The sequence below is a fragment of the Phyllostomus discolor genome, chromosome 3 (genome assembly GCF_004126475.2).
Source record: "Phyllostomus discolor isolate MPI-MPIP mPhyDis1 chromosome 3, mPhyDis1.pri.v3, whole genome shotgun sequence".
NCBI lineage: Eukaryota > Metazoa > Chordata > Mammalia > Chiroptera > Phyllostomidae > Phyllostomus > Phyllostomus discolor.
Genome location: NC_040905.2, coordinates 85492703 through 85502568, shown reverse-complemented (window position 1 = coordinate 85502568; position 9866 = coordinate 85492703). Strand labels below are relative to the sequence as shown.

The 9866-nt window shown below is 42.8% G+C and overlaps 1 long non-coding RNA gene across 1 annotated transcript; it reads right to left on the bottom strand.

Moving 5' to 3' along the window:
* Positions 1 to 5645: 5645 nt before the first annotated feature.
* On the bottom strand, positions 5646 to 6752 carry LOC118499528. The gene is made up of 2 exons (XR_004902023.1): positions 5804 to 6752; positions 5646 to 5772 (listed from the first exon to the last, which is right to left on the bottom strand). It is a non-coding gene; the product is annotated as an uncharacterized LOC118499528 (long non-coding RNA).
* Between the last annotated feature and the right edge of the window lie 3114 nt (positions 6753 to 9866).

Sequence of the window (9866 nt, the reverse complement as noted above, 5' to 3'; positions counted from 1 at the left end):
ATGATTACTTCAATAAGAAGAATGACCACCTATACACATAGCAATACCAAAAAAAAAAAAAAAGAATTCCAGTAGTGTCTTTGGGTTGGTGTTTGGATCTTGTTAAGCTGCTATTCTGTAAACAGTTTTCAGAAATGTTGATATTGACCTCACTAAGCCACACCAATCTCTCTGCAAATAGAATTGGTCAAAAATTTCATCATTAGCCCTGGCTGGTATAGCTCAGTGGATTGAGTACTGACCTGTGAACCAAAGGGTCGCCAGTCTAATTTGCAGTCAGGGCACCTGCCTGGGTTGTGGGCCAGGTTCCCAGTAGGGGACTCGTGAGAGAAAACCACACACTGATGCTTCTCTCCTTCTCTTTTTCCTTCTTTTCTCCCTCTTTAAAAAAATAAATAAATAAAACCTTTAAAAAAAATCACATAATCAGTTCTATTAGTTCAGCCACTCCAGATCTTCCTCCTGCCCTCCCTCCCTTCATTCTTTCTTTCCTCCTTGCCAAGATTTCTTCCCGTGCACTCTCTCTCCACATTATAGCACTGCTCTGAGGTCATGATCGGGGATAGCTCTGAAAAGGGAGCGGCCCCAGTCTGCTCAGTCAGGGCGATTCATCATACTCTAAGCTTGACTTGTCAGGAGTACTATAAATGTTGTTCCTGGGCACTGGGGCAGATTCACTAAGAGCTGGGACAGCTTGCTTCAGAGAAAATATGCAGCATAGAAACAGGGTAGTAGGTATTTGTGAACAATTCAGTAAACTGCAGTGACTAGGTCGGCGGCTATACCCCAGGGCTATGATTTCCCATGTTGTAACCATAAGACCACCAAAGCCTGGGAGGGGAGACGAGCCAGGGAAATATGTGACAGGAGCACAGCCTTGTTATCAGCCATTTATTCAGTGACCTTGAGTTTGCTGGCATGTCTCTGGCTTTCCAGGGCCTGAGGAGAAGCACGGGGAAATACCCAGAGTGGGAGGCACAAACATCCCAGTGCCAGAGGCTGTCCTGGTGATACTGACCACTTGTTCAACAAAGAGAGAGTCTGAGGGGATTGCTAAAGTCCAGTGACCTTTCCAAAGGGATTGCTAAAGGGTTAAAAAGCTTTCTGATGCAGAAAATATATGGCTTTGGAGTCACACAGTCCCTGGTATGAATCTGGTTCTGACATGCACTTGAGTGGCCTTGAGAAAATTACTACTTTAAGCTTCAATTGCCCCATATGTAAAGTAGAGATAAAAATAACCTCCAGTGCAGGCCTGTTCTATGATTTTACTGAGGTTATATATGAAAGCACCCTGGGACACAAGATTAGAAAAATTTTGATTCCTTCTTTCCTTGCTTCCTTCCATCTTTCCTCCCCCCTCCTTTTTAAGCTCCTATAAAATCACTTTCCCAAGATAAAAAAGAAAACTCTTACATTTCATATTTCTTGTTCACTTAACATTAAGATTCAAATAGTCCTTTTTTTTCTTAGTGAAAACTAGAAGGGGACATTGATAGTACCTCTTGCAGATACCCCTAGGTTTCCAAAACTGGTTACCCTCTGGATGTGAGGGGCTGCTCCCCTTGTCACTGGGTAGAGCATCCCGTTACTGTGAACAAGAACTGAGCTACGCATATTATGTATACACTTTGATGATCCTAAGTGCTAATTTGTGATGGGCCAGAAGTAGATAAAGTATACATGATCAATACAGCAAATTAATAGTCACTGAGTTACCTGGTGGCCATAACACTGAAAAACATATAAAGAAAGACAAGGTAAAGAAAGGGCAAGAAGCTAATGAAAGGTATCTGAAAGCAGGGAATGAATCAAGGCCTTGAGTGAAAGATTTAGACTTAAAGAAAATGGATCCCTTAGAAGATTTCAGCTTCCAGTAACAGAAAACTCAGCTCAGAATTACTTACACAACAGATGTATTGGTTCATATATCAGGAAGTCTGGATACAGTGAGGGCTTCTGCACTGCTGGAGCCTGTGTTTCAATATAATAAACACAGGTCTAAGTTCTTTCAGTGTTTTGACTCTGCCGTCTCCATGTCAGCTCAGCACTAGGGCTCATTCCATGTTAATCAGAGGATGGTTGCAGTAGCCATGCGAGCTACCGGTGTGTTTTTGTTCACATGCAGCGGGAGAGAGGAACAGGCTTCTCATAGTTCAGAAATCTCCCACAGATCTGTCTTCACTTTATATTAACTGGATTTGCATCAGATACCCACTCCTGGAGAGAGAAGGACTTATCCCTCCACCAATCAGACCCTCCCCTTTGAGGACTTTGCACTGTGTCAGAGGGCTTAGATACCTAAACAAAACTGCAATTTATTGGGAAGAAGAAAGTGTGAATGGGGCCAGGTAAGGCCTCCAACTTTCTAACTAGAGAAGATTAGAGAGGTAAAATTTACAAATTTCTGAGGGCCACTTGTTCCTATGTGGAGGCAATGTCACACAGGGAAACACTGGCAAAATCAGATTTAGACAGTTTTCTTAGGTTCTAGGCAGTGAGTTTGCTTTGTCATTGCGTTTTGTATTAACCATACTGCACTGTCTTCCGTGGGTAGTGCAAACCCCACTCTTCTTAGCAAGTGCACACAATAAAGGATTTCGAGTTCTCAAGTCCTCCACACTAAGTCACTTCCCAAGCTCAGGTGTCATATAGCGTGCCCGCCACAGTGGAAAGTCCTGGAAGTTTTGTCCCCTCATCCACATCCTGAGCAGTTGGATCACCTGGGAGCTTATTTTAAAGATGCTTAGCAGGGACTGTAATTCAGTAGGTAAGCAGTGAGACTTGGACATCTCTATACGTTTTAATCCTGGATGAGAGGGAGCTGGAGACTGGAAAAACTGGAGGCGGTGGTAGGAGCATGCATTATTCAGTGTGTACTTTTTTATATGGCTTGAATTTTTTTAATGTGTCTATTGTTGTCATCCTTTCCCTTTCATCTGTTCTTTAGGCCCCCAGCGTTTCTGAGGTGTAGCCAAGGCTGAGAACTATTCATCTATATGGTCAAATAACAAGCCTTGGATTAATACTCTAGAGGCCATAAGTGTTTAGAACTGTTTTCAGAGTCATAGTGGAGCATATTGCCTCATTAATGAAAATCCTGGAGCCAATGAGGGGGTCAGTGCTCATGCCTGACTCAGATTCCTAGACTCATTTCTCTTCTGGTTTCTGTATGGACTACAAAGTCTCAAACACATCCTGTTTCTCAAAATAAGGAGAGGTAGATGACCAGTGTTTTGTTGACAGACACAGAAAAGCTGGATTCCGTGAAAGTTGTTCAGCTTCCTTTTGAAAGAGTAGGCACAGAGATGGTGTGTGAGCAGAATCAGCGACGTGCTTCTCTCAGGAGGCCACAGACGTGTGTCTCGGTGACAGAGACCATGGTGAGGTGATGCTGTTTACTTAAGATCTTATTGTAGGTGTTCTTTCCACAGCCTCTTCTAAGCCCTCAGAGACACTGCTCCCCCGTGAATTACAGCCCCAAGAAGCAGGAGTTCCTAACTGGCTGGGTTAAAGCCCTTTTCACTGGCAATGTAGAGAGATCAGAAGGTCTTGATGGAGAGATGAGTTTGGGAATCATGAGAATGGTAGACATTGTTTTCAGAAAGGGACATCCCTTCTTCGCTGTCCTCTAGCTAGCTATGGTCTGACGGAAATCAACCACAAAGAAGATTCAGGGTAGCCTCATGGTCATTCTCACAATAATAGACACAGCAATTACGCTCTCTCTCACTTGCGCTTCACACAGGATATTTTTGAACCTGCCCAAAATCTCTAGATATACCATACATGGGGAACCTTTCCTACCATAAGGCCAAAGTCATAGCTTGTCCTAAAGAACTCACTAAAACCCTTCTAGGTACAAAGTGCCCCTTCTTTTGTGTGTCCGCACTGCATGTTCTTCCCTTAGCACTTCCTCTCCTTGTGCAGATGTTCTTCAGCAGCCTAACTTTAGAGGAAACAGATCGTCTGTTTGCAAGATGCAAATGCCAGGTAGTTCTGGGCTAGAAGAACTCAGATGTCTCACCCATTAAATGTGTGCCGTGTGAAGAGGGACCCAGGCGGGGGAAACACTGATCCTACCTCCCTGGCACCAAATTCCCTACAGTTCCCTTAAAGTGGCCAAGCCTTAGCTGGAGCTCAGGGCCTAGGGGTCCACTCAAGATGGACAAAAGATCCTGATTAACTCTAGGACGTGATAAGAGAAGATAGAAGGAGGGAGACAGACATCTTCCTGAGGCTACTTTTCCCAACCATTGATAGGAAGGATGCCAAATTTCCCCCCCATTTTTCTCTGTCCCCATCCATCTAATTTGGGCCTTAAATTTCCAAATATACCAAATATGATTACTTTTTTTTTCTAAAAATACTATTATTGTCATTTTAACCATTTGCACACATACAGTTCAGTGACATCATGCCCATTCATGTGGCCGCACGCCCATCTCCACCACCCGTCTCCAGAACGTCTCACCTTCTCAGACTTACACCCATTACACACTAACTACCCGCCCTCCAGCCCCCAGCCCCCAGCCACTGCCATTCTACTTCCTTGTTTTATGAATTCGACTACGCTAGGTACCTCATTTAAGTGGAAACATACAATATCTGTCTTTTTTGTCAGTGGTTTATTTTACTTAGCATAGTATCTTCAGGGTTTGCCCATGTTGTAGCATATCTCAGAATTTCCTTCCTTTCTAAGGCTAAATAATATTCCATTATTGGTATATTTTCCATATTTTGTTGATCCATTCATCTCTCTCTTTTTTTAGGTTTTAAATTTGTTTTTTTCCCTTTGTATTGAATTTTTGGGGTAACACTGGCTGGCAGAATTGTACAGGTTTCAGGTGCACAATTGCACCACACATCATCTGTGCACTGTAGTGTGTGTTCACCACCCCCAGTCACGTCTCTGTCCACCACCATCGATCCCCCTCGCACCCTCCTCCACCTCCTCCCACCCCTCCTCCCCCGGCAATCACCGTGATATTATTCTTAAGAGCAAACCAATTTGTACAGAATACGTATTTTTACTAAGTGAAATTTGATACTTAGTATTCTACACTGCCTTAAAAATTAGGAAATTTTTTCTTTAGTTCAAAGGGGACAGAGAACCAACAAGCTGAGTTCCTATTGTGATTCAGATTCTTGTTGGATTTTTTATGTTATCTCATTTAATCCTTGTAACCAGCTTGCAAATTAGTTACAGTGGGTAATGCAATATGAATCCCCAGAGAGTGTCTAGTGTTTGTCTTCTATGCGGTGGGGACCCTGGCAGGCCCTGGGGCTGTTGTGATCCCACCTGGAACTCAGTCTGGTGGGAAAGAAACATAAGAATGACTAATTGCAACACCAAAAAAAGGGGGCACGGGATGAGAGATATATGAATAGAAGGTTGTAAGATCATGCTTTTTAAAATTTATATCTCATTAATGTATGTACCAGTCAAAATGGTAGTCTTGCCCAGAAGACACATTCTGAGACAGTTACAAAGGATTCCAATATTTTGATACAATCTTACTAAAAACAGGTGAATAATGAACTAGGAATATAAGCTGCTCTTTATCTTTTTTCTTTTTGGGAACATTGGGTAGGTGTATGATTCTCTATTTTTTTTCCTAACAAAGTAACTTAAAATGTTCTAAAGAGACTTCATTTATTCATTCATGCCACCATATTTTAACATGGCTTACCAAAATACATACAATAGCACAGGGTAAATAAAATACTCAGTAGTAAAATGACTGTATCTATGTCAGTGTCTTCTAAATCCTATTTCCTGTTCCCCACAACCTCTAACTACCTATTTCCTGTTCCCCACAAATAACTGTTTCCTTTTTCCTGGTTTCAATTCTGTTTGAAGTCCCTGTGGCTGTCCTGGCAAGCCTGTGCTTCCTCTGGAACTGATTCAGAGCCTTGCGCAGGCCCCAGGCTGCCTGGCGTTCTCCACGCGGGGCCTGTGTCACCTCTTCCATAGCACAATTAAGTCTCCAAAACTACTTACGCAGGAACTTTTGTCCCAAACAAATGTGTTTATCAGAGAGCAATTGGGCTGCGTGTATAGATGCCTCCCCAAACAGGATGTTCCATTTCAAATTCCATGGCCTCTTGGCACACAAAGGAATGACTCCCAGGGACGCATGCGATTCTCCCGAACACCGTGGCTTGTCACCAACCACACGATGACGGAAACAAGCTTAGGCATCCGTGCACTGGGCCCTTCCTGGATGAAGTACAACAATTAGTGTCTGTTTTGAATTTGTGCAGCTTTCGGATTCTTAATTTCAGGGTGGAAAATCATTAGTATTCTTAATTTAAAGAGGAAACCTTTGGACAAGAGTCTGTAGCTATAAATCAATAATAAAGATTTTCTCTGAATTATGATGTTTTCACCTGACTCTGAAATTGGATTTTTTTTCCCCTTTTCATTTTTGAGCTTTTGAATTTGACTTAACATCCTGAGTCTGTCAGGTGCCCGTGGTGAATTGATAATGAAATTAGAAGAGACAGGGTCCATTGACTTAGGAGACCTATGCCATTAGTTAAGTCTTCTCTCTGTTTCTGCAAGTGGCTTGACACCCGCTTAGCCGCCTTGGTTTGGGCACTTGCCCCTGACACGACGCTGAAGGGAGCAGAGAGATGAGGAGGTAGCCCAGTAAACAGACATCATCCAAAAGAAAAAAAAGGGGGAAATCAATACTTCCATTAACATCTTGAAGCAGACTTTTCAAAGAACATTTATATGTGCAGCTGACAGTAATATACCAAGAAGACTAGTTTCTTTAAAAATCACAAATTATGTTACTCACTACTTTTGTTTTCCTTTCATTTTGCCAAGTTTCACCAATAAAATTTTAAACTGCACACAGGCCAAAAACAAAACAAAGAAAAAACCCAGCCTAGCAAAATTACTGAGATAAAGACTACATTTTTCAAGAAAGTAGATATGATAAAATTCTAGGGCTATACACCAAGATATTAGTCATGTGCAATGAAATATCTATTCTCTTGAAGTTTGCTATAATAGGCATTGATTCGTACATACATCTCCTTTATAAATGGCATGACTTTTGAATGTTTAGGACTGAGATGCCTGTATTGTAATACACTGTAATTTTCCGGTTTTGTTTGGTTTTGTTATCCTCTCATCCTCAAATCGAGGTTTAGTTCCCGGCTTCTGCATTCCCTGGCTCTGTGACTTAGAGAAGCCAATAACCTTACATAGTGCTCAGTTTCCACCCATGTTAAAACGGTATTGGGAGGGATATGATAGGTGTGCGTAAATGCCTAGCACAGTGCCTGCACACAAGGGTTTCAATAAATATTACTCCCCACCACCCCACTCTGTGCTTCTTCATTTCCATTCCTCCCATATTAGTTCCTTTACCTCCTGTCCTTTACCATCTGCACTCTGCACAGTTAGAGGAACACCTCTGGGCAAAGGTGAGAGCATTCAATGATTGGATAAGGGATTGACCCATTGGCCTTCCCTTCAGTGAAGGAGTCCGGGTACCTCTCTTGAGGCTCTCACCACTCCTCTGCTCTGACATGCTTTGCTAGTGCCCGTGCACCCAAGCCGATGCTTGGTAGGACCCCATCATCATCCAGCAGTGTGAGGTTTGGGGCCCCTCCCACCTCTGGGCACCCAGCAGAGAAAAAGATATATATAGATTGTCAGCTTGGACTGGGAGGACACAGTTACTCTAAACTTGAAAGGGCAGGTTTAGAACAAAGAAGTGCCGAGAACCTTGGGGAAAAAAATGGTGGCTTCTTAGCGTTCAAATGCACAAAAGGCATGAATGTTAATCTGCCTGACATGCACCCCAGACTATGGAAAAGTAAATTTCAAAAGTTCAAAGAAAATATATTTTTGTTCTCATGTGCAGAGGGTTTTCTAAAAGGGTATAGATAGGTCCAGAAGGAGCAGAAAATGAAATTCTAACTATATAATAAAAATTAGTTGAATATGGAAGAAAAGCTAAAGAAATCAATGTGGTTGCCTGGAGAACTCTCCTTTGAGCTGAGATTTTAAAAAAGAAAACATGTTTGAAAGATCAAAGAATCTGCAGCCAAGAACAAAAGCAATGCAATAGCATGAACCTTGAAGAATTGTGTCATAAAAAATAAAGTAAAAAATATGCTCGATTTTGCTGGAGGAAAAAAACGGGATAACAAAAAAAGGACTTGTACCAATGCATAAGGAGCAAGAAGAACAGGGAACTATTAGACACTTTTCTAAGGGATGATGATGCTGTGTTAACAAGACAGAGAGAAAATAGAATTACCCGACTCCTCGTTGGCTCTGTCTTCTCCCCCAGAAGAATGCCCTGCAGACTGAAAATGTGAAGATGGCTGGCTGAGCCTGAGGACTGGAAACACTCCCTGAGCGGTTTTCCACAGAGGAATGCAGCCGTGTGAGGGGTCACGGAGGGGGTCGGCCAGAGGCTAAGCTGCCCCTGCAATGGTCCCCACACTTGCCTGAAGTGAGACAGGGCAGAGAGGCAGAGAAAGGAGGTCAAGTGGAGAAAGGCTGAGAGGATAAAATTAATGGAACAACCCATTGCAAAGGCTCTAGAGCAGATTCAGATGTGCTGTTTGAAGTGAGCGTAGAGGAGGAAAGGATTTCCCAGACCTCTGGTGGAAGCCCAGAGCAGAGAGGAAGGGGGAGTGGAGCATGTGAATGGAGGGTAGCCACGCAAGCCTGGTCCTGGAGACAGAAAGTTGGAGCACGATGAAGCCATGGTGAGAATGCAAGTTTGACAGAATCACAGGTTACGTATGTTCAGGGAAGTAGCTGGATATAGTGTGATCGCGGAGAAAGGGACAAAGTCTGGGTCTCAAGGGTTTATTACCTATTAGAGAGTCTAGAATGAGGGCTCCACGCATGATGAAGGTCTGGGGACAATGTAAAAAAAACGATCAAATGAAGTAATAAAGCCACTGATGTACCTCCTTCTGTGGACCATGTAATTGGAATCTGCAGCTCAAGAGGAGGGAGTCAAGAGTTTTGTGAATTTCTTTGTACTTTGTGGGATTGACTGATTAATAGTAAAACTATTGAAAATGGACAGCACCCCTCCTCCTTTCCCTATTAAAGTACCTGCGCTACTTAATGAATTGCAGGATGTTATGCTAATATGGAAAGCTTTGTGGTCGCACCGTGGACATGATATATGGCTGAGAGTTGGCAGATGAGTAGACATTTCCTGAAGACGCGTCGCCCATGCCAGGAGTGCGAAGCCTGGCTCAGATCTTCGTGTCTCACTGTAAAGAAAAGGGCTGCCAGACTGAGGCTCTGCCGTCTGAGGGACCACAGACAGCTAGCCAGACACCATTGACACGGTTGGAAAGAGGTTTCATCCACTCTGTGTTTTATCTAATTCTAAGATAATTTTAGAATTTTAATCTTAGAATTAGATAAAATTCTTAGAAGAAGAATTTTATCTAATTCTAAGATGCCTGGCTTTCAATCCGGGCTGTCCCATGAGTTGCGTTACTGCATATGTATAACGACAGCGGTAGTAACACGTATCCCATGGGACTGCTGGGAGCACTAGTGAAATAAATACATGTCAGGTGTCTAAGAGAGTGTCTAGGACATAGCAGTCAGCCAATACCTGTTGGTGATTACTGTTATCCAGTGAACAAAAGTTATAACAAAACAGATACATATAAATAAATATATGTAAATAATGAAATGTTTCAGCAATCCAAGTTTTTGAAGAACGTAATATGAGTTATCCGAAAAGAATACCCCGAAGTGTTTGACCAGCTGTTAGATGAGTGTCTGGGGCCAACACGGAGGAGCTGACTCTGTGACTTGGGTGCTCAGCTGAATGGGGCGGCATCTAGAGGTTCACCTTCCA